This window comes from Anser brachyrhynchus, assembly GCF_964034855.1.
Source record: "Anser brachyrhynchus genome assembly, chromosome: 1".
Lineage (NCBI taxonomy): Eukaryota > Metazoa > Chordata > Aves > Anseriformes > Anatidae > Anser > Anser brachyrhynchus.
Window position 1 is genome coordinate 153,307,324 of NC_137694.1, and position 26,191 is coordinate 153,333,514.

The window sequence follows — 26,191 nt, forward strand, 5'->3', positions numbered from 1 at the left end:
ATATATTCATGCACACATTTCATCCCTATTCCGGGAATCACTTTTAAAATGCAAAAGGTACTATGTAAAGATTTGTGTCAAGTTTTTAGCTCTTTTGTGTTAGTGATGTTTTTTTTTGTGGGAGATTTGTTCTTTTTGTTGTTGTTATTATTATTATTTATATAAAACAATGTAAAATCAATAGCTAGCTGGATACTGCATACTTTATTCACAGTCTCGAAAAGTGATATATAGTGCAGTGTAACAACCTTGCAGTTCAGAACTTCATACTTAGTAGATTAACTTTAGTATGCTTACTATTTCAAGGACTTCATTTCTATTTATTATGATCATCAAATTAAAATTATTCTTTCTGGTATCTAAATTGAGAACAAATAAGCGACAATTTTATTTTGTTATAGCTTTCTCTATTTAGATGATACTCGTAAGGGTCTGTCTCTGTAGTCCACAAACACAAGCTTTTCACAGAAAGCCTATGAGACATCAAACAGATTTTGTAGATCAGATAAAAATAAAATAAAATAAATAAATAAAAAACAGGCTTCCATCAGAGTACAAAAGAGAGTTTTTTAAGAGTTTTTAAAGGTCTTTCCTGATTGCTGTGAAATAAACATTTCAAGATGCGTATTATATATAAACAGAATTTCAAAAACAATTGGCAGCTATAAAGCAGATAGCAGAGGGTTATTAAAGTGATAATTAGACAGAGTTGGAGATGAGTCCAGGCTTAGAGAATTTATACTTGGAATGATCTTGCAGAAGGCTTCAGGGTTAGCAAACGCCTAGTAGGCTTAAAATATCTAATAGGTTTAAATAGACCAAAATGTAACATGTAGGTTCCTCAGTATGAAAATCCCTAAGTGTGAAGTATTTCTTAGATCTGACGCTATGCATCCACAGTGCTTCTCTAGGCAGGATTACTTTAACCTGCATTCAAGCTGTTTGCAGACACCGCATATCATGTTTCAGGCTTCTAAGAAAGGACTTCCAACCATCTCCCTGTCTTACAGTGGACACATGAAAGCACTGAGAAGGAAAATGGGATATGTAGTGGTGACAGTTAAAGTACAAAATTGGGACACCTCCATTGTATCTGCAGCCACTCAACTGCAGTTTATTGTCACCTTTACAGAGAATATGAAGGCATAGGGCTACTCCAGGGCTGCACTTGACAACTTCCCACCAAGCTAGCAGCAACTGCACACCATAAAGACAGTAAGTAAAAATGGCCTCTCCTTGGGGCTGCTCCCAAATTTCACTGTAGCAGTTACCTTAGGATCTTGATCAGTGACAGCAAACTGTGGCTTTATCTTACATCAGACAGCCTGAACACCTGGACTTTATAGTATGTTGAAAGAAACAAGCTCTTCCAGATGTATTTTGGTTGCAAACAGAGCTCAAAGCCTGCCTTCCAGTCCAGCTGTGGATTGTATTTTGCTACCTATCTTGGAATCTTCTCAAGGAAATGATATATCATCCAAAATCCTCCAATTTTCACAACGTAGTGGTTGTTGAGTTTTTTTTTTTTAATATATAGGAATCATCTTGTACCTAGAAACACTCTGAATTATTTAAAATTATAAGCACCACTTCTTCAACATCTTTAAAAAAAAAAAAAAAACAAAAAAAACAAAAAAAAAACCACTACATCCAAGTTATTTTCTTGAAATTATGCATCAATAAAATTATTAGATAAAACTAGAAGACCCATAGTATAAGTGGAGGTATTCTTAGATCATCACTGGGATTCCTTCTTATTTTATAATTTATGAGGGGATTAAAAGAAAAAAAAAAACACCAAACTAACAATAAAATGCCATACATCTTGGTAGAACTCTACATATAAAATAGGTGGAGTTTGTCATAGAACCCCATTTCTATCTGACCTAATTTAATTCTAACTTGACTTGGACTGAATACTATGGTTGAAACTACAGGAATACGATGCTCCCACAGTTTTCCAGCACTGTCTCTCCAGCCTACACTCAAAGGGGTGAAGGTCTCTAGGAAGAGATTTATTGAGAGGACGTTCTAACCAAGAACTTTTAAGCTCCAGAACACATCATTCTTCTGTGGACGTGTACTTTCCACTCAACATTCCCAGCAGTCTGAACAAACTGCAGTTTGTGCAGTTTGACTACACAAGTATTGGGTCTATGCCTCCAACCTAAGCAAATCACCTGCTTTGATGGAGCACGTCAAGAGACATTGCATAGGAGGATTACAGTTCATGCAAATATGTTGTGAAATAACATTGCACTGTTATCAAATAGTACATGAGAAAAGGGATGAATGAAGATCAAAGTCTTTTTTCATGAACCTCCTGGACATAACACCAGACAATTCAATAACTATAGGATGATGCTTGGAGCTGTTAATGTACAGCACCCAAACACCAGAGCTCCCAGTTGTGATTCAGTTGCAGGACTTCACAGAGTAAACACACTGCCTACACCCAGCTTTGATAGTGGTTCAGGTTCCAGTTCAAATAAGTTAGTTCAAATGGCAGACCAAATATGCAGGTCTGTGTATTGGGTTTATGCAGCAAGGTCTTGGTACCAGGGGGGCTGCAGGTGTGACCTCTGCAAGCCTGTGGAGAGGAGCCCATGCAAAAGCCAGGGATCTGGGGGGAGCTGCCGCACATGGGAGACACATGTTGGAGCTATTTGCTCCTGATGGATGGACCCCGTGGTACGGAGCCACGTGGGAGGAGTTTTTGAAGAGCTGCTGCCTGTGGGAAGCCCCCTCAGGATCAGTTTGGGAAAAACGTCATCCCATGGGAGGGACCTCACATGGAGTAGGGGCAGAGAGTGACGGTGAAGGAGCAGCAGAGATGAAGCATCAGGGACTGACCACAGCCCCCATTCCCTGTTTCCCTTGCACCACGCAGGGGAAGGACATGGAAGAAGTGGATGGGGGGAAGGTGTTTTTAGTTTGCTTCTAGTTTCTCACTGCTCTAGTCTGTTAGTGATAGGTAATAAACTATACTAATCTCCCTGTGCTGAGTCTGTTTTGCCCATGATGATAAATGGTGAGTGATCTCTCTGTCCTTATCTCAACCCTTTAGCCCTTTTTGTTGTATGTTGTCCCCTTTTTCCTGTGAGGAGAGGGAGTGAGAGAGCAGTTGTGGTGGAGCTCAGCTGACAAGCAGGGTAAAACCACCAGTCTGAAAATATTTTTATTACATATTTAATCACAAATCTTTAAATATTAACCTATATATACAAGACTTCTGTTATGTTCAGTGCCAAGTACATTTTCAGGAAATAATTCTCTATTACAAATGTATACTTGTTGCAAAATTTAAACCAATGTAATTCTGTTCAGGTACAGATACATATGTAATTTTGTGCCTCGCTGTGCCTGTTCATATTACTATTTATTCGATACTTGTGTTACTTGATGTTCAATTAATACTATAGTGAATATAGAATAAATGTTAATGTATTTATGCATGTAATACATGCATAGATTTTACTGACTTAATTTATGTGAACATCTTTAAATATAGAGTCTTCTAAGTTGAAGTCTGTCACACATGATTGGCAGAATAAAGTATAAAGAATGAAATCTTTAAGTGTGAAGTTTTGCAGTGCATTTCAAGGAAGAAAAGCAACTAATGCAATAAAAAAACTCTCACTTTGAGAATGATTTCATTGCTGACATTCTGTTAAAAGTTCAGTCAGTTAGAAGACTGAAAAAGCATTTGAAAATTAACTACTAAAATAGCTTATAACGATATCTGGCACCCTATTTTCTACAACTTTGATGTCATAACATTAAAAATGCTTTATAAAACTAACAAAAGTATATATAATGAAGAGATCTTATGTAGTAATTTTCAGAGTTTGGCATTTACACTTTTATGATGAAGCTGACTGCTTTTTTAGGGGGAAAAAATCAGTTAAATTAGTTTTTTTCATGAGTTTTTTTAAGCTTTAAAAAAACAGTGTAGTCTTCCGGAATATGTTTCTCTTCACATTTGTCTGACAAGCTTTAATTTGTAGGGATATGCGTTTGTATATAGCTTAGTTTCTTGTATGCATTTACATTGTAGTGCCTCACTTGCATATTCTACCAATAAAACAGTTTAGAGTATCTTTTGTTCTTGAAATGAATCAGAATGAAAAAGTTCCCGAAACTTTTCATTCTGAAATCAGAAGTCAGTAAACATATCTATTTCAAATTCATGAAATAAATGACCTTTTAAATATATACATAACATGCTAATAAACTAAATAAATCAGTATCTTGGAAAGGAGCAGCAAGTATTTTTTCTATAGCAGCATAAAATCTCCAGTTTCTACATAGGGGCCATGCTTACATGAATTTCAAAATAATTGGAAGTTATCTAGACAGCATTTAATACAAAATTATCTTGACCTTTTTTTGAAAAAGAAAAAAAAAAGAATCAAATTTGGTATTTTAATTGTTTTCCTTTGGTATAAACGTTTTGTTTGTTTGTTTGCATGCTTTGTTGTTGTTTGTTTATATTAATCTCCCTATGCTGTCTATTTTCCTGCTCCTTTCACTTAAGTGTCTTGATTGATGTTTAAATGAAAAGATTGTAGGATCTCTGGAATCATATTTTCTGACTCTAGATAATGTTGCCTTTTAAACAAAAAAAAAAAATAAAAAGTATTGAATAAAATACAAATATTAGCTGTAACAAGAATTGGTGGTTGCTCTTGAAAATTAATCTAATTTAGATATTATGGAATGAGAATTGAGATTTTTAAACACTTTAAAAAATTGTCTTAGAACCCCATGACACATAGTTTTTACTTCTGACCAAAATATAGTTTGTAGATGCAGTTATGCCTCTACTTAGTTTCCCCTTTGTTTCAGAAACTTATGATGCCATCAGCAAATTATAGAGCTAGGAGTATGATCTTAAAGAAGTATGAGCAGAGGAGAGAAACTAACAGAATAAGGTCAAGGGAGATGATGAGACCCCAGCTGGATTAAAGTATGCATCTCTGGAGTGACTAGTAGTGGAAAGATGTGCACCTGTGAGAACAGGTCCAGAGGAGGGTCATGAAAATGACTAGAACACCTCGAACACCTCTCGTATGAAGGTTGAGAGACTTGCGGTTGTTCAGCCTGGAAAAGAGAAGGTTCCAGGAAGACCTTATTGTGTTCTTTCAGTATATAAAGGACAAAGACTTTTACTAGATCCCGCAGTGGCAGGACAAAGAACAATGGCTTTAAACTGAAAGAATGTAGATTTAGATTGGATATAAAGAAGAAGCTTTTTATGATGAGAGTAGTGAAACACTGGAAAAGGTGGCCCAAAGAAGCTGTGGCTATCCCAACATTGGAAGTGTTCAAAGTCAGGCTAGATGGGGCTTGAGCAACTTGATCTGGTGAAAGCTATCCCTGTCCAAGGCAGGGATGTTGGACTAGATGGTCTGTATTCAAATTCAAACCATTCTATGATTCTATGACAAAATGAAGGCATGAAAGTCTAAATGAACAGGTAGTGGCAAGTCAGTAATACTTTTATTGTTTAAAATTGTATTAGAAGATCTAAATGCACATTTCTAACTGCTCAGATTAAGATATATTTGTTGTAATATGATCGTGTGATTTCGGTACAGAACAAGAAAAATCAAGCTGAACAGTTTAACTTATATCCGTACCTAAGTCAATGTCTACAAATTTGACAGGAGTGAAAACAGAGGGAAAAAAATTATCTATTTGATTTCTCTTTTAACCAGTTTATTTCATTTATGTGTGCCACAGGACATGCTTTTCCAAGAATATACCCATACATCTATAGGAGGTAAATTATTTCTTGTTATCAGCTGATTATCAATCTATATCATGGGGAAAGTTAGTAGTCTTTAAAATTTTGTCTTAAAAGCTGCATATCACATTCCTATGGATGAAAAAAACATCTAACTAGGATTAAAACTCTACAGGAACCTAAGGCACAAATTAAGGACTGTCTGACTTTCAATTTTATTCTTTTAACATTTGGCTAATCAATTGAGACAGAAAAAAATATTTCATGTGGAGAGCTTTGGAATATTTCTGATTAGGTCATACTAAAAATCACAAAAGCATTTATCTGTTATTCTAAAAAAGTGTTTTGATTTGAGAAAGTACCACTGTTCTTCTGAATAACACATTTTAGCCTGTTCCTCTCAAAATCGTGGTTGATGAGTCAGATTTCTGCCTGTCTGTTCATCTGTCTGTTCATCAGCCACATTCTAGCAACTTTTGAACCCTCAGATCATTTTCAACAAACTCAGAATCCCAGAAAACTTCAGGATAATTTAGGTGTGAAGAAAAGAGTATTTACATGGTTGTTGTCCAATGAACTTCTCAGGCTAGCATAAGCTAGCACTGAAAATAAGAACAGAAACTCTGTTTTTTTGGCCACTCTGGACATCTGTTTTCACCCTAGCAATACTCAGCATTGTGCCAACTTGTATGTATCATGTGTCCCTTCAAGCATGCCATATGTTGTTTTTTTTGTTGTTGATTTGTGTTGTTTTTTTTTTTTCCAGTCTCCAGGATCAAGTTATGTAGAATATCTCACATCTATACTATTCAGAATTTGCTCTCTCTAAAGCTGACTGGGCGATCTATGCCATTTGATGCTTGGCTCTGGATCCCAAAGACCACTTGGGATACAGAAGGAACTAAATGTGTTGCAAGACTTCCCCATAGTCTTTCATCCTTGAAACAAACTAAATCCTGAAGGATACTCAGGATACTCAGATTTTTTCCCAGTTAATTTTGCCTTGACAACCTCAAACCCATTTTTTGCACAGGTATTATCCTACAGTCTCCAGCTGGGTGACTACATAATTAACTACAGTCCAGACATTCAATCCTTCGCACTAGGAAATTGATAGTTCCATATGTATAAATGAACAGTCTACTCCCGTGCATGTGTGTATGAGAAACAGACCACAAGATCTAGCTGTATGCACAGGTACAGTGGGCAATCGCTTTATGCAAAATATTTATGGAAAGAAGAAATAGCCTTGTTTCTGATTCCTACTCTTTTTCTTGCATCCCAATAAATATGAATTTTGTTGTTACTAGCAAAAGACCATGGAATTTTTGTTTGTTGAGAATACAAGGCCATGGGACTTGTTTGCATTTGTCCCAGTCTATGTTTCTTTTAGCTATGATGGCAACTTTCTAGTAGTCAGATTTGGTTTAAGTTAATTACACTCTATAGTGGTAACAAGTAGTTATTCTTTATATACTGAACTATATATAGAATAAAAAGTGTTTTGCAAGTGTGTAAATAAAGGATGATATAGGAAGTCTCAAACTGCAAATGTAAACCAGGATGGTCTTTACAGGAGTACAATCTTGTTAAACCAATGTAGATGTAACAGAAAGAACAGAAAACTGAACAATCAATGAAGAGAAAGATAATGCATGCAGATAGTGTTAAGAAAATGCATACAAATAAACCCAAGCAAACTCCAAGACCAAGAAGGGACCCCTACCAGCATCAAAATTCTTCTGGAGAAGAGCTCAGGTAGCTGACAACTCCCACCAGCCTTTCTCATAGAAGGTTGGCACTGTTACCCTTAAGACTCTGGAAGGGTGAGCACAGTACCAGACAAAAGGGGCAGCTACTACAAAGGATTTTCTTTATTTTAATGTGTTATTCAGGGTTTTCTGTATTAACTTGGGCTATGAATGGGAAGTGTACAGTGTACAGTAACTGGATTAACAATTACTCTTAGCTGTATTTTGATTAGACTGTGAAATTAAACCAATGGTGAATTATTGGATCTGCATATGTATGGTGTGTTCCCTTTTGCCAATGATAAGACTTTGAGTGCAATAGCTGAAAATTTGAGCAGCTGTGGCTGTTGACGTGTATATTTCCTTTGCTTGATGGTTCAGAGTCTGTGGAGAAACAACTGCTTCTAGGAAGCTGCAGGAGGTGTGGTTAATATCCCTTGGACTGTCCATCCCAGCTCTATCTGTTTCTTACTGGCCTTCCTTTGACATACATGGCCACAGTAAGACCGTAGCCACTGAGCCTCTAGGCAGCACACACTGCTGGGAAGTTGGGAGCCATCTCTGTTAATTGTTCAAAAACAAAACAGTAATCAGTGTATTACAAAATGACAACATCTTTAAAAGACTAACTCCACAGCATGCTCATTCAAAACAAAATTGTAGGGTGTTTTGACTTTGCTTTTTCAATGCCTTTCTTCCCCATCTGTAATACCCGTAAATTTCTTACCTATGCGTTTGAACTTCAGAAGCTATAAGGCTTAGCATTATAGAAAAGCATTTGAGAAAATTAATATTGTACAATAAATAAGATCTACAGCCACAAACAAAGCAATGTAAAACCAAATTATTGAGAGCCTTATAGGGAATTATGCTGGAATCCTTTAGAATAATATATATATATATATATATTATTCCATTATTATAAGGTAAATCAACACTATCAGCTATTAGTTGATATTATCTGATTGCTATCACAAGGCTATTTTTACAAGGGAATTCATTTATACAAGGTTAGCAAATGAAACCAATCTTAGATCTCATGAAGATTGACTTTGTAATCTTCATCTTTTTTTTTAATGAAAGGGTTTGTTTTTGAATCTACTTTTATCTTAAGTGAAACAAACCTGTGCGTCTTCTCTGGGCTACAACATTACAATTCTTTTATACTTCTTGATTTTATTGTTAATGTCACTGACACATTTTGCAGTGCAAATCTGTGACTGGTTTGACTTGAAATACATGTGAACATTTTCAGAATATCTTACCATGTGCATTTTGTTTGTGTCTCCCACAGCATAATTATTAATTCAGTGGGTGTTTTTCTGATTAGTGTCAAGTGATCTTTCCATGAGATGCAAACTGTAAAATCTAAATAAATAAATAGATAAATACATTAATTAATAATAAAAACATATCAGGTATCAACACACTCTAAGTACTGTTACAAATACAAATCATATTCTTTCTGTGTTATCAAGCTAGGTCCTGTAGGATAAATTCAGTCTCTCACAAATGACAAGAAGTCTTCCTGCTCAGAAATTTTAGATGGGCCTCTAAGGTTTATGACCTCTGAAAATATTTGTTTTTGAAGCCTGGCAAAGACAAAAAGGACTCCTGGTCTAATGTTGGAGAAACACTACAGACAATTATTGATTTTTACAATACTTCTGATGCATGCTGTTTTGTTCTACAGACTCAAGAAGTCAAGCCTTCTTTTCTGTTCTTATTTTGGGTGATCATTAACCGTAATAGGTTTGCCTATCCTGTTCTTTTGCTTCATAATACAATTCTGCAAATGGCTCTTGTTGGCAAGTCCCACTGCTTCATATGCCAGGATGCTGTTTTTTGCTGTTTTTGCTTTTGCCATGTAATTCAAGTTATCAAGCACTTGGGTTCATAAATTATTCATGATTGCTGTAGTAAGCCACAGGCAGAACATTGCCACAATAACAAACCTCCTTTTTCAGGGGGTGAGTGCAATTCCTTGAGACAATAGCTGGAAATATAAAGATGAAAATACCCATGTCGACAGGTCTCTAAGCAGTGGACACAGAGCTGGGCATAGAATTCAGGGGGAACCCAAGAGCCAGAGAAGTGTGTCCATAACTGTCAAATGAGATATATCTTAGTGGAACAACACTGATTGGAGGAACAGAATTGAAAACTGAACATGAAAACTGCCATTAGGCAGGGTAAATAGGACCCTGCCCACTCTACAAAGAAGTGGGCTTTCTCACCTGAGTGAGAAAAACAATATTCTCATCCATTTTTCCTTCTAAAGCCCTCCCAAACAGAGTAACTTTAACTTTCAAACTAAAGAACTAAAGGTAGAGCACTCCTACCCTGCCCAGCCCAACAAGGTATCAACATTCTGTAACAGCCACAAGAATTCCGACAACATTTTTATGGAGAGACAGGTTCTAGTACCTTTTACATATGGTTAAAAATTTACTAAATTTGAAAAACACAGCCCTTCACAAATAGGTCTTTTTTTTTCAGACCTGCTTACTTCTCTAGCTCTCTCATGTACTGAATAAAGAAGGGGCTCTGTGGAAAATGTGATACTAGTTGTGCAATTAAAAAACTCATTACATGCACATCTGCAGAAAACCCAAAGAACTTATGAGATCAAAACCTTTTATTTCCAACTGAAGTGACTGTTTAAATAAAATACATTTTTCTTCCCTTACTATATGTTAAACAAATACAACACTCAGAGTTAAGGTTCCATAAACAAATTTAATTTTGACTTTTTTGTGTTCCCAAGAACTATATTTTAACCAAATTAAATAAGGTTAAAGGAACCATCTCTCTCTCTGTGTCAAAAATAAAACAAACAAATAAATAAATAAATCAGAATTACATAACTAAAACTTCACCATGAGGATTTGAAACCTGAACCCTCAGCAATATTGAGACATAGGACTGAATATATTAGCTAACAGCAAGCGAAGACTTGGTTAAGAAAGAGAGAAACCTCAAATACTATATGTGCCTGGGGAGAACAGTGAAGAAAACCAATTTGAATCTTCTGCTTTCCACCTTCAAAAGCTAAAAGAAGTCAACAGTGAGTCAAAGGGTCTGGAGGAGGTTGGAGGAGCAAGACAGGGAAGAGGAGCACATACTGAAGACCTGACAGCTCCCATTGTCAGATGCCCTAGGAGCTTTCCTGCTTCAGCAGGGAATGGGATTGGTGGCCTTGGTCCAGATCTTTGTCTGGCACACAGCTAACACCTGCATGGTGCATGTCAATGACAGAACATAAATGACTATCCCCTGGAGTTTATATTTCTGAGGAAAAGCCTGACCTAAATTTTGTGGCACAAGGAAAAGGTACTAGTATAAGTAAGTTCTCTCTGAAGAACATCACAAGGCCTGCTGTCTTCAACAGAGGAACCTCAGCTTCTCAAAATAACTGATGTACAAATGTTTACAATGAAGAATTTTATATAAAATAAATATGTGACTCACTACTTGGTACTCATTCTGCCTCCTTCAAAAAAAAAAAAAAAAAAAGGTTCTGTATTCTATATTTCTATATTTTCCCATTTGTTTTCTGGTTTGGTTTGGTTTTTCTCATTAAGCTATTTTCCAGAGTGACCCTCCCTCCCCCATTCTCTTCTCCTCAGCTCACAACTGCACTTTTAAGTGAAACAGAAGTAGCAGTTCAATTATATAAGTAGAAAAGACTTATTCAAGGAAGTCTTGAACTTCTCTCAAATCTTTTTCTTTCACTTACATATACACATACTAAGTTTTAGTTTAATAAAAAAAAAAGACAAAACAAACAAACAAAAAACCCTCTTCAGACAAATTAATGATTCTTAGAGTTTTAAGGAAAAGCTTCAGAGTTTCATCATGTTTCAATTTAGCTGAAAAGCTTTCTGTGTTATTTTACATTAAGTAAATCTTGTCTTCTTTCAGAAAATCACAATAAAATGCTATAGTTTTCAAGTATTCACATATGACTGTTTTCACTGAGTAAAACAGTACTGTATTATTCTGACACAACCTTTTTTTCCTCAGGGACTCAGAGACGATGCATCTCTGGGTGCAACTCAAACCTCAACTCTCCTGTGAAAAAGAAACAAGTGCTACAAGATAGAATCATAGAATGGCATGGGTTGGAAAGGACCTTAAAGGCTATCTAGTTCTAACCCCACTGCCATCCCACTAGACCAGGTTGCTGAAAGCCCTGGCTTTGAACACTTCGAGAGATGGGGCATCCACAATTTCTCTGGGCAACCTGTTTCAGTGCCTCACCACCCAAATAGTGAAGAATTTATTTCTTATAGCTAAATCAAAGCTACCCTCTTTCAGTAAAAAAACATTGCACCTTGTCTACACCCCCTGGTAAAGAGTTGTCCTCATTTTTTCTGTAGGCCCTCTTAGGTACTGGAAGGCTGGTATAAGGTACAGAACTATAAGGCTGCTATAAGAATAGAACCTTCTCTTCTCTGGGCTGAACAACCCCAGCTCCCTCAGCCTGTCTTCATAGGAGAGGTGCTACAGCCTTTTGATCGTTTTCGTGGCCCTCCTCTGGACTCACTCCAACACTCTCATGTCTTTCTTGTGCTGGAGGCCCCAGAGCCCCAGAGCTGAACACAGTACTCGAGGTGGAGTCTCATGAGAGCAGAGAAGAGGGCGAGAATCACTTCCCTTGACCATGCTTTTTTTTGATGCAGCCCAGGACGTGGTTGGCTTTCTGGGCTATAAGTGCACATTGCTGGCTCAGGTTGAGCTTCTCATCAACCACCACCTCCAAGTCCTTCTCCACAGAGCTGCTCTCAATCCATTCTCCATTCAGTCTATATTTATCCTTGGATACATGAAAACCGTTTTTTTGCTTTAGTTACACCCAAGTACCAGTCTTGGATAGGATAGGATAGGATAGGATAGGATAGGATAGGATAGGATAGGATAGGATAGGATAGGATAGGATAGGATAGGATAGGATAGGATAGGATAGGATAGGATAGGATAGGATAGGATAGGATAGGATAGGATAGGATAGGATAGGATAGGATAGGATAGGATAGGATAGGATAGGATAGGATATTCCCCATGGAAACTCATCCAGAGCATATGAGCAGTTACCAGAAATCATCCCTGTCTCCACTGCAGTCAACTGGAGCCACAGGCAGGTTGAAATCCCTTGGCTCTTGCAGCTTGGTTCCTCTCCATGACTTTTTGAGGTACAAAGCAGGCATGACTCAGAGTTAATGGTCCCAAATCATGTCTTCATTATTGCAAAACAAACTCTTTCAGTGAGGGAAGAACAGCTTCAGCAAAATCTGGCTATTTTTGATCAAGTACCATAAAAATTATTCTCAAGCTCCACCTGGTGGTATGAAACTGGTTCTTAAGGTCCAGCCCTTAGCACAAAGGGTGAACCTTCTAGGTTCAGTTGGTCTAATTTGTAATTCTTTGCAAGTGTCTGATCTTTGTGGGAACAGAGCAAATTACTGAGTTGTAAATATTATCAATATGAGATGTCAATAGTGATTCTACGTACTATACACACAAGGCTGACCATATTCTTTTCCTTCTAACTAACATGTATGCTCCCATAACATAAAATGTATGCCAATTTACAGAATGATGGTGTATGCTCTACAGCTAACAGCAACACAATAATTTCCATGCTACTTTGTGGAAAAATATAACAGTACTTGCATAGTGTAACATGGTAACTTATCTCAACTTCCCTGCACATATTGATGCCTTAGTCCTCTGAGACTTACGACAACTACCTATAGCCTTGTGGAACCAAAACTCCTAAGTCCTCTGAGGTAGATTAAGTTAATTTTGAACACTGTGAGATATGTGCTGTCTTTAAAAATTAAAATTTAAAAAAATAATAATAATTAAAAGGAAGATTTTTTTTTTTTTTGGGTTTCAAAAATTACAAGGCAACATTTGTAACTGCAAAAATCTCCCATGATTACTGTTCTCTGTAGTACGCTACTTTTTCAAAACATGTTGCTTTTCAATAATAAGGCAAAAATCTCAATTTGGTCTTGAAAAGTACAGAAGGTTTTTCCTTTTTTCCCCTTAAGTCTAGCTGAGCTTCTTTTGTTCTTTTGTTGTTGTTAGTTTTTTGTTGATATTGTTTTCTTTGTTTGTTTTTCAATCCTGTAAGATGACTGTGCCTTTTTTCCCCTCCCAAGATCATATTATTATTTATTTGTATCGGCAAACTATCTGCACTGCAGACTGAGCAAGCTAATGCTTTAGTAAATTGTTGCTGCCTCCTGTTACATCTGTTCTGCTCTGTTCACTAATTGCCTGTCACAACCACTGAGCCATGGTGCCAGCCATGCTGCCACTTCCTCTTTGGTCAGTTTGTCGTCTCCTATTAAGCTGAGTCCTGTTGCTTTTTCTATAGCCAGTGTTTTTGCACTCAGAATATAATGAAAATCTATTACATTGCAGTTATATGAAAGTGCCAAAATTATAATTCAAAAGAGAAAAAAAAAAATTAATGACTTTTTTGTGTGAAAGTTGACAGTCTCTTACCATAGCAGCAAATTATTTTCCTTGATACTGCTTCACTTCCAGGATTTTACATATCTATATGTATCATTCAATCTGTTCATTACTATTATTATTATTATATTTTATGGAAAAGAGATTCTAGAATCAAACTCTGTGAATGATATAAAATCTGAAGTGATATCTCAAATATTACAATTTTAAAGGCAAGTCAGGAGTGGACTACTGATTTTAATGCTGAACTTTGGTGTTTTATTTTTCCCTTTTTCCTAAAGCAATTTTATTTTCCACATTCTAATTCAGTAGCTCAAAGGAAAGAAATGAAAGAGCATGCCATTACAGACATATATATACATGTACACACACACGTATTGCTGGCATACATATACATTTGTATACAGACATTTCCTCATTTATCAAACACAGCAACAACAGTAAGAACCATTCCAGCTTTACCTTCAATATCTGTTGTCAGTCATGGCTCCCAGATCATAGTGAGATGAGGATACCCCTTCTCACTCCAAGTTCTAGAAAATTAGGTCAATAAAGCTCCTTTATGCAGAATTTCCTAAGCCTGTCTCCTTAGTGTGCAGAAGAATATTTAATCTACAAAAAGCAAAGTTCAAAAATTCACAGAGCCATAGGATACCCTGAGCTGAAAGGGACCCACAGGGGTGATCGACTCCAACGCCTGGCTCCTCACAGGACCACCCAAAAATCAGACCATATGTCTGAAAGCACTGTATAAATGCTACTTGAACTCCAACAGGCTTGATGCTGTGACCATTTTCATGGTGAGCCTGTTTCAGTGCCTGAGGCAGATGTAGACAGATACTTCGTACTCTGCAGTCCTGAAGGGAGCAGAGAATCTGCGCAGTTTTTAAAATAAAGTTTCTTTATACGAGCTGGTCTTTAGCATGTGACCTGAGATTCTGGAAATAAGTATTGCTGTGCACACTGCCATCGACATTGTTTAATATCTTTATTAATGACATAGACAGTGGGACTGAGTACACCCTCAGCAAGTTTGCAGATGACACCAAGCTGAGTAGTTCAGTTGATACAACAGAAAGAAGGGATGCCATACAAAGGGACCTGGACAGGCTTGAGAAGTGGACCCAAGTGAACCTAATGAGGTTCAACAAGTCTAAGTGCAAGGTGCTGCACCAGATCAGGGCAATCCTAGCCATGAGGACAGACTGGGAGAAGAACTCATAGACAGCAGCTCTGCAGAGAAGGACTTGGAAGTTCTGGAGTATGAAAAGTTCAACATGAGCCTCCAGTGCACGTTTGCAGCCCAGAAGGCCATCTGCATCCTGGGCTGCATCAATAGAGGTGTGGCCAGGAGGCTGAGGGAGGTGATTGTCCCCCTCTGCTCTGCCCTTATGAGGCCCCCCCTGCAGTACTGCATCCAGGTCTGGGGTCCCCAGCACAAGAAAGACATAAACATATTAGAGCTGGTGTATTGGGTCTGGCTGGGATGGAGTTAACTTTCCCTGCAGCAGCCCATGCAGGGCTGTGCTCTGCACTTGTAGCTAGAATAGCATTGGTATCACACCAGTGTTTTGTCTATTGCTGAGCAATGCTGGCACTGCATCAGGACTCCCTTCACGCCTCCCACCCACCCCGAACAAGTGGGCTGGGTGTGGGCAAGAGGTGGGGAGAAGACATCACCAGGGCAGCAGATCTAAACCAGCCGGAGGGATATTCCATACCATATGATGTCACACTCATCAATAAAAGGTGGAAAAGGGGAAGGAGGGGTCTTGTTATGAAGACATCTGTCCTTCCAAACAACTGCTATGCATATTGAGGCCCTTCTTCCTGGGACATGGCCGAACATCACTCATTGATGGGAAGTAGGGAATATTTTTTTTCTCTCTCTTTCTGTGTTTCTACACAGCCTTTGCTTTTTTTTTCCCTCTTCCTTTTCCCTTTTCCGTTTAATTAAATTATCCTTATCTCAACCCATAAGCTTTTTTGTTGTTGTTGTTGTTTTCTTTCTAGCATACTTTCTTCTCCCCCTCTTCAACAGTGGTTGTGGTGGAGTTTAGCTGCCCAGTAGGGTAAAACCACCACAGCTGGTCCAGAGGAGGGTCACAAAGATGATCAGAGGGCTGAAGTACCTCTCCTGTGAAGAAAGACTGAAAGATCTGGGGATGTTCATCTTGGAGAATAAAAGGCTCCAGAGAGACCTCATTGCAGCTTTTGGTGACGCACTGGACCAAGTTGCCCAGAGAAGCTGTGGATGCCCTATCCCTGGAGGTGTTCAAGGCCAGGTTGGATGGGGCTTTGAGCAACCTGGTCTGGTGGGAGGTGTCCCTGCCCATAACAGTGCGGGTGGAACTACTTGATCCCTTCCAACACATGCCATTCTATGATTCAATAATTCGATGATTTTGTGATTCTGCAGAACTTTGTGTTTTTTCATGCACATATGGAAATAAAAGAAGTAATGGTTCAGTGATACTGTTATTGTTTTACATGCTGTATGAACACAGAACAAAAATACCATCCCTGTTCAGTAATATTCACAGTCTAGTTTGACACACACAGCTAGATAACTACATTCTAGCCAAGCAGGGGGGAGACACAAAGAAAAGCTAAGACCATCATGATATATAAATTATCCCAGTGCAGAACAGTCCTTGGCTGATGTAGTTTTTCATGGGCACCACAGAACATGAAAATAGTATTTTTAAAGAGGGTTTTGAGTTTTGCTATTGCAAAAGCACCCAAACAAAGAAACAAAATTGAACTGTGCTAATATTTACAGGAAGCTCCTTAATGATTTCCAAGAATGTGACCACAGTAAGCCAATCAGACACACAAGTTGACGACAGTGTCAGATAGATGATAGATAGGACTGAGATAGCTTTGGAGAGTCTCAAAGGAGGAGAAATTTAGCTATGCAATAGAGAAGGAGACCACAGAACAGAATATAAGACAGAAGAGATTCTGGACAAGAGCGTATAGAAGAATATGGAGAGTTAATTTCATAGGTATCAAACACATGAAAAAAAATTTCCACAAGGCAAGAAGTTACCAAGAATCAGCTTTTCCATCATACTGTCTGTACACATTTTATTCTCCATCAAGCTCTACAATAAATATGAACTATTTGCCTGTGTTTCAGGGAAGAGTATACTCACCTGAATAACCTCTGATTCCCAACAGGGTTCCACAAGGCAAGGCATGGACCATTGCCTCAGAGCAGCTCAAATGAAGCACTGTGCTCCCCTGCAAATGTTTGTCGTGTGTTAAGCTTTTAACAAAATGTAGCCATAATCTGTCCCTTAGGAAATGTGGGCTGAAGGTGACACAAAAGTTACAAAATTAAAGACAGAGTGATGATATTCTCTTAGTAGTTGAGTAACTGAGTGACTATAGCAGATCTTCCGTTTTTAGAATTAAACGCACTTTTATTTTGTGAATTATGCACAGGGAAAAACATTAGAAACACAATTTTAAAATAATCAAAATCATTTTGCTTCACAAGTTTCTAAGCATGACTCCATATGGGAGTCAAAGTGCTAAAGCTTCAGGACTAAGCATATAGACTTTGCAGACTGGGGAACATCTGTCCCTTGGCATTGTTGACAAGGTCAGCACAGATTTCTACACTCTACAAAAATGAAAAAGAAACAAATCCAAACCCAACAGCATTTATATAAATCAAGTACAAAAATCTTTACATCTGCATAATTATTATGTCAGAAAAACTTCTGTTTAAACTTCTGATACAAAGCACATAAACATACACAGAAAAAGCAAGCTGCAAAAAATGAGCATTTTTCACAGACTTAGGATAAAGTAAGGCTCATTATATAAGTAATACATTTTCAAGAAAAGAAGCCCATGTGAATGAAAACATGATGGAATAGCAAAGAAGAACAAGCTGAAAGACATGACACTTCATTTCTGGAGAACTTGAGAGATCGATACCTTAGTCCGTGCAATATTATACACATCTATTCAGAAAGTACGTCCTGAAGAATGAGTTGATGTGCATGACATTTTCTTTCAAGTAACTAGAATGTAATGCAAAATCTGTAGACAAGATTATTGATTTTTTTCCTACTTTAAAAAATGTGATATTATGATCAAATTTATCTGAAATGTAACTTCATTGAAGTTATAGTTGGGATGAATTCCTGCCTGTACATTTATTTATTTAAATTGACGTGTATATTCTTTTAAATCCTTTCTACATTCTGCTTTTAAAGCTAAAAAAGGATTGCATTATTCAGGAGTAATTTGATTATTTCAGTTACTCTATTTTTGTGCATTTTGAAAGGTAGAATCCCCAAATATTGTCTCTCCTATTTTGCTGCTTAAGTGCTTAGATTGCCACAGGGCTGGACTAAAATTGTTCAGGATATGATGAGACTGGATGTCCAAGAGGTTTATCAGCCAGTCAGAATTCAGGCAAGGCAGCCAATACATTAGAATGAAATAACAATTACAATGCTCTTCACTGTTATAAGTTTTCAAGGGTGACTGGGAAGAAAATGCATGATGATTGGAGAAATTGCTTTCTTTGTAGTTTGGCTTTAATACTGGCAACCATCAAAGGGAGAAATCTTATTTTCTGTTCAATTTATTTATGGGTCTGCACATCTGTGCAAAGCTCAAAGAAAATGACATGCTTCTTTAACCAGGCCAAGGTACCCAACCAATTCCTATAGTAACATACCTTCTACTATTTTCAATAGGATGTCTTTCCTTGCAAGAACTACTTCCTTTTGTGAAAAGAGAGCAATGTCTTTAACATTCATTTCTCTTACACAAATTGCTTCCACAATATTTATTCTCCTATTGAATTAACATTACCTTGGGTAGAAATCAGAATTTCTCTCTATTTTAATGAGATCTTTGCAAAGACAAGGTTTTAATCTGGAATGACCTTACCACAACATGTCTTAATTGTTGATGGCAGCAAATGAAATGTGAGTGGACACAGAACAAATTGCTTCATTAGTGATACAGTCTGTAATAACTAAGGAACTATAACCCTCTTTTCCAAGCTGATAGGCTATTTCATCTCATCATTTAACTCCCACGGTGAGACTGCTCTATCCATGTTAGCTAACAATATACTTGCCTATCAGATTATGAGGATATGCTCTTTAGCAGCATATTAAAAAAAAAAAAAAAATGTCAATGATAAACAAGATATTAGCTACAAAACTTATCTAATCATTGGAAAAGAAGTAGCGTTTCTTTCAAAGTCTGCTATTTACATAATTGTTGTTGAAGTGCGCAGAATTGTAATAGTAAAGCTCTTCCAGGGAGATATTTTGTTCAGCAATTTTGACAATTAAATGTATTTATGTGTATGTGGCACAGTGCAGCTTTGCATAATTACCTTTCTTTTAAATATAATTATTAAATGAAATATTTCATGGCTCACCACAGCCACAAAGGCAAGCACATAGAAAATAGGAAACAACAGAACCAAGTTGCCTTTGCAACTTCAATTCAGGATCCTTGCATTTATAATAAGCTCTTAAATAGAATTATGTAGAAAATGGTGACAAATCCATAAAGGCTAGTCAATTTTCCTCTCAACTACATATCATATTTACTTTTACTACTCTTCTGCCTTTCCTTCAGCATCCAGGCTGTGCATGGAATAAATGAGATATAAAAATATAATGAGAAAAATTAAATATCGTCAACATTTACATATACAAAGGCTGAAATAAGATGGTATATTTAATCTCAGCTGTGGAGGTAAAATCTCCCTTAAAACAGAGGAAGAGAAAGGAAAAAAGAAGCCCCAAAAGAGAAATACTTCCTGCAAATAAGCCAATAATACCATATTTCAGCATGACATTGGAAGTCAATAGATTTTAATCCAGGTCCTTTAAGCCAGCACCCTAGAACAAGAGCTTTGGATGAAAAGCACAGCTGATGAAGATAAATTATTCTTTGTGTAAATTAACTACTAGGGAATGGGGAGTGAGGAGAGGAGAGAACAAATATTGGTGAAACTGCTTAATTGTCCCATCTAAGAAGGTATATGAGGTCTTGCAGCAGTGAATCCAGAATTATTAGCAAAACCACCAGAAAGACCTGAATACTCCAATCCAGTGTCAAAAATATGGTGTCAGCTGCTCTGTTTCATCAATACATCTATGGTCTGTGAGGTCTGAATTTGCTTTGCACCTGAGGGTGCAGAAAGTTCAACAGCAGGCTTTTGATGACTTTTCAGCATCTAATAATTTGCTCCAAACTAACTACATTTTCACGACTATGGAATAAAAGCACCCTGACAAATGTAGTGTTTCTGCTCCTAAACCCAAAGGCACTACAGCACTTCAAAGAAGCAAACTGTAATATTATTTGTTAAAGCTTTTTTTTTTTTTCCTCCTAAATTAATTTTCATTTTAAACGAATGAGGCATTTTTTACTGAAGCTGTAAAATAAAATCTCTACTAAGATGTAGAAAAACAAGCCAAAATGATCAGTGTTTGGGGAAGTTATAAGCTTAAAATAACAATAAATGTATATATATATACAACAAACTTTACCCATAATAAAGGTGTTGTTTCTGTTATCCAAGATCAAGATGTGAAGCAGTTCTGAGAGCCCCTTACGGGGCTATACCTTTTCTTAAGACACTATGATGTAGCATTTACAATAACAAAGGGTGCTCTCAGACTTACGGTTTAGCACTCCAGTTCACTGCTGACTCTCACTGACAGTCAATAGTACCTTTGAGACAAAACTAGGTATGGTTCAGGGATAGTTTGCTCTAGTCAACAAGACTGCAGATTACTGGGAAAAGGCAACTGAAAGTTTGTCTCATTCGACACCTTCCTCAGTTCTCCAGGACTATCCCAGACATTTCGCTATTCACGACCTCTAAAAGCCATCATAACACATTGTGAGACTTATGACACATATCCTTACCGTCTATCTCTTCTTAAAAAAAACTTTGTAAGCAGACTGTGACATCTCTGTCTTTATGTATTCCACAATGAAATGTCACTAGCGTCTTATATGTTGGGTCACAGAGGAGAGCTGGAACAGCTTTGTCCATCCCACTGGCAGGTTGCATTAGGAGGTGCAGATGCAAATCATTCTGCCCCACCCAGCCTGGGAGCCAAGAAAATCGATTCCTGAGCAGGGCCTTTAGTAAAGTGGTCAGTATCAAGCTTCCATTGATTTAAGGGATGTAAGGATAGATAAAATATTAATTTTTCATTTGAACTACCCTATGTACTTTGATTCTCAAAGCAATCATTTTAAAGTGGCTACCGCCCTTTAAAACAATACTGTTAATAAGATAAAAGCAGCAAAAGTAATAAAGGTTAGCAGGAAAAACGTAGATGAGTAATTACACAAAAAATCTATACACCTCCATGCAATCTCATTTGAAAACACAGTAGACAATTTCTTGCAATGGACACACTCTCTCTCTCTACTAAGGGTAATAAACCTTGGAGATTAAATGAAGAAAAGAGAGAAATGAGCCATTTAGCTCTGTTAACTATTCTAACCTGACATGTATGGAATTATACAATAATTACCATTGAAAGGTTTAACTTACCGTTTGGATGGGGCAAAAATGTTCAGGTAATATCAAATTACTTTTTGTTAATTTCAAAACTGACTGTAATCTCTTAGCTCTGCCAATTTTAAGAATTTTTCCAAATCACTGAGGAAGCTGAATCAACAAAAATGAGTTTTTGGTTGATTAGGAGTACGTCATGGTATTCCATTCCTTCAAACACAGAGATATTGAGGTTATTTAAAGGTTATTAAATATTTTCTTAATCTCATCACCTTAATCTCATCAACACTAATCAAGAAAAAGTTTCCTACTACAACTCATGAAGATTTTGAATCTTTGTGTATTTGAAGCTTTGAAGCTTTGTGTATTTGAATGATCAGTTTACATTATGAAGGTTGAAAATCAAGGTTAATTTCAAACTGCCACCATTTTCAGTTGAATATGCGTCTCTTCTGCCATTGCTACTCAGACTACTAGTAAACACTGTAAACTCCAGATCTATCATATAAAGACAAAGAACCAAAAATTTCATAAGTGTAATGCAAAGTGTCTCAATCAACTTTAAAAAAAAGAGGGACTGTTCACTGCAGGAAGTCAAAATTTGGCCCTAAGTGATCCTCAGGTTGGTTAAGCCAGTTTCAAATAAATACTCATCTCTGTGCAAGGTTATAAAAATCCTATTAAATATCACCCTGATTGTCAGGTACAATAGCAAATTAATAAAAATAAAAGTCAGAATTGAGAATGTAGATGAGAAAATATCCTGTAAATGAAAAATGCACCAGAACTTATGGGCCTTGAATCATTTCTCTAGCAGCTGCAAAAATGTCAACAGCAGTAAAACATAAAGAACCAGCAGTGATTTCATTAATAGTACTCCTCTACACTGCAGTGGGGATCATGCTAGCATACGCTCAAAGGACAGACATTCCCTTTAAAATTCAAATATGTGAACTGGAACTTTTGCTCAGTTTCAGCTTACCTGCTGTTACCTACACAAGTGAAACTGGCCAACTGGAGATCATTAATTCGCAGTCTCTTCGAATCCTTCATTTTCTCAATGAGTGGAACATAGCACGCTGGGGCACATTCTGCTCACAGCAAGAGCATCAAAGAGTTCAGAGACTCTGGAGTAATGACTGCCGTTATGCTAATTCTGCACTTCCAGTATCAGTCGAAAAACATCCCCCATGCTATTGCAGGTTGAGAACTACTGTATGTGTGTCCTTGAGCCTTTTGTTTTCCCAACGTTAGCGCCTCCAGTTAATAATTTATCCTGTCTTTAAAGCAGTCTCTGAAAAATGGAAAGCAAATAGGCTGGCAGTGAGAGGAAAAAAATAGCACTGTGGTTAAGATACTAAACAAGGACTCAGCAAATCTGGGTTCAATATTTAGCTCTTCTCTCAGAAGCGCTGTCTGACCTTGGGCAAACCAATAGAAGAAGCGTGAGAAAAGCATTTAACCGAAGCATAAGGAAACTGCCTCGTCTATTTAATAGCAAGTTGCTTGGGCTAAAAGGTTGTCTGTTATTTCCTGCAGGTATAACACTCTCATACAACGGGGCAGCAGTAGGGACTTCCAGACATTACTTTAATACAGCTTTACACTAAGCAAAGGTCAAGTGATATTTTGGGATGCAATAAATTTAACATTGTAAAATCCAGACTGCCTTAAAGTAGTAGAAAGCTCAAAGCTGATTATTCATATGATGAAGTTGCTGAGAACTGAGACTGATGATGATGGTGTTTTGTCCATATCTTTTCCTTGCCAAGAAGCTCTCCCATATAACACCAAAAATCCAATATGCTTATAGAAGCTAAAGTAATCAAAAAAAGTTGAATGCCTGAAGAACTGAAATCCTAGCACAACCTGGAAGGATTTCTAATAGTTAAGATCTCATTAAAAGATAGTGTTTGCATGTAAAGCCAAACAGTGAGACAGGCCTCATAGGTTAAGTGATTGACAATGCACCTGCACTCTCCTTCCACTAGAGACCTACAAGTTTATGGATCAATGGCCAAGGACATGACACTCCTTAATTTTAAACTGCAGAAATGCAGCACAAGTACTACTGTTTCATTCTCTTGTTTTTCTTCCCGCACAGGTGACCTTATTCCATTAGTATATTGACAATGAATACAACTGCTTCAGATATTCTTATTGAAGTTAATTTCTAGTGAAAAACTACCCGAGTCCTTCTATGCAGCGAAAATTGTTTAAAGTCAGCCTAGGTCTGTACTAAATATTGTGAAAGTCAAGAGACTTGTAGTGACAGTTTGACAGGCAGAAGGTACATTTCATTTTTCTCTCTTTTCTTCCGTGTGATATGTCAAAAGAGGATAAAGACATCATACAAAAAATAAAAAATAAAAAAATCTGTATTCAGATTATCTACTATAGTTGCCTAATTTAGGCAGAGAGGCTGCTCTCTACTGTCTGCACATGAAGTGAGTACAGCAATCCTAAATAGCAGATTGTCTGAATTTCTCATCTTCTGGTCTTAGACCCCACAATATTTTGGAAAGTCATTTAAACACCTGTTATAACTTAGGTTAATAAAACCTCAAGTTAAATTTAAGAGTTTTCTTTTCAAGGTCACAAGAAATAGTACAATACGAATCTACAAAGAGATTAAAGTAAACAACCATATTAATTCTAGAGCATTCATAGAATCATAGAATGGTTAGGTTTGGATGGGACCTTAAAGACCACCCAGTTCCAGTCCCCCGGCCATGGGCAGGGACACCTCCCACTAGACCAAGTTGCCCAAAGCCCCATCCAACTTGGCCTTGAACACTTCCAGGGATGGGACATCCACGGCTTCTCTAGGCAACCTGTTTCAGTGCCTCACCACCTAAATAGTGAAGAATTTCTGTCTTATATCTAAACTAAAGCTACCCTCTTTCAGTTTAAAACCATTGCCCTTTGTCTACAATCCCTGGTAAAGAGTCCCTCCCCATGTTTTCTGTAGGCCCCCTTTAGCTACTGGAAGGCCGCTGTAAAGTCTCCCCAGAGCTTTCTCTCCTCTAGGCTAAGCAACCCCAATTGTCTCAGCCTGTCTTCAAAGGAGAAGTGCTCCAGCCTTCTGATGATTTTCATGCCCCTCCTCTAGACCTGCTTTAACTGGTGCAAGTCTTTCTTGTGCTGGAGGCCGAAAGCTGAACACAGTACTCCTGGATGGGTCTCACAAGAACTGAACAGAGGAGGAGGATCACCTCCTTTGACCTGCTGGCCACGCTTCTTTTGATGCAGCCCAGGATATGGCTGGCTTTCTGGGTTGCAAGCACTCACTGCTGGCTCATGTCAAGATTCTCATCAACCAACACCCCCAGGTCCTTCTCCTCAGGGCTGCTCTCAATCCATTCTCCCACCAAGTCTGTATTTGTGCTTGGAATTGCCCTGGCCCAGGTGCAGGACCTTGCACTTGGCCTTGTTGAACCTCACGAGGTTTGCACAGGCCCCTCTCAAGCCTGTCCAGGTCCCTCTGAATGGCATCCTTTCCCTCCAATGTGTTGACCACAAAACACAGCTTGGTGTTATTGGCAGACTAGTTGAGGTTGCACTTGATCCCACTGTACGTCACCAACAAAAATGTCAAACAGTGCTGGTCCCAATCCTGACCCCTAAGAAATACCACTCATCACTGATCTCCACTTGGACGTTGAGCCATTGACTGCAACTCTTTGAGTGTGACCACCCAGCCAATTCTTATTGGTCCAACCATCAAATCAATGTCTCTCTAATTTAGGGACAAGGATATCGTGTGGGACAGTGCCAAATGCTTTGCACAAGTCCGGGTAGATCATGTCAGTTGCTCCTCCCCTATCTTGCAGCTCCATTGTAGAAGGCCACCAGATTTGTCAGGCACAATTTGCCCTTAGTAAAGTCATGTTGGCTGTCACCAATCACCCCCATATTTTCCATGTGCCTTAGCTTACTTTCCAGGAGGATCTGCTCCATTCTCTCTGATCAACAAAACATCAAAATATGAACACTGCTTTAAGACAAAACAAGAATGTTTCAGATTCTTTCAAGGAAAGACACCAAAGCCACTAGGAAGGACATTCCATGTCCCATATAAATGGTAGTTGACACTATCAGACCTTTGACTGTACTTGAATGGACATGCATCCCCTTTCACCTCCCCTCCCCTCCAAATATACTATTGAGACTTCAAAATGGAACAAACAAATCAAGTAGCTGAATAACAGGAAAGCACACATCTTTCTTACTCCTGGCTTTTAAAGTTGAAAATTTTGATTTCTGGGAATTTCCATAGACGAGGAATCCAGGGTTCACTTGCCAATCCTTTTCTGAATTTTCTGGCAATGATAACAATACTTTACGAAAAACATGAAGTTAGAACAGCATAGAATAGAACAGCTTGTTTGGAAGGGAACTTCAAAGATCATGTAGTCCAATTGCCTGACTTTTTCAGGACAAACCGAAAATTAAAACATTTTATTGAGGGTGTTGTCCAAATTCCTCTTGAACACTCACAGGCATGGGGAATCAGCCACCTCTCTAGGAAGCCTGTTCCAGTATTTGACCACCCTCACAGGAAAAAAAATAAATAAATTCCTTATGTCCAGTCTGAACCTCCCCTGGTGAAGCTTTGTGCCATTTTCACACATCTTATCATCAATAAAATCTGTGGCATTAACTGTAAGAGTG

General features: G+C 37.7%; 1 long non-coding RNA gene across 1 annotated transcript in view; it reads right to left on the reverse strand.

Annotated features, from left to right (window-relative positions):
- Window positions 1-22,754, reverse strand: part of LOC308188114 — a 43,738-nt gene extending 20,984 nt beyond the window's left edge. The window contains exons 1-2 of the long non-coding RNA XR_013945174.1: window positions 22,500-22,754; window positions 8,766-8,868 (exon numbers count right to left, since the gene is read on the reverse strand). This is a non-coding gene — a long non-coding RNA (uncharacterized lncRNA). The remainder of the gene's footprint in view (window positions 1-8,765; window positions 8,869-22,499) is intronic.
- Window positions 22,755-26,191: the final 3,437 nt, after the last annotated feature.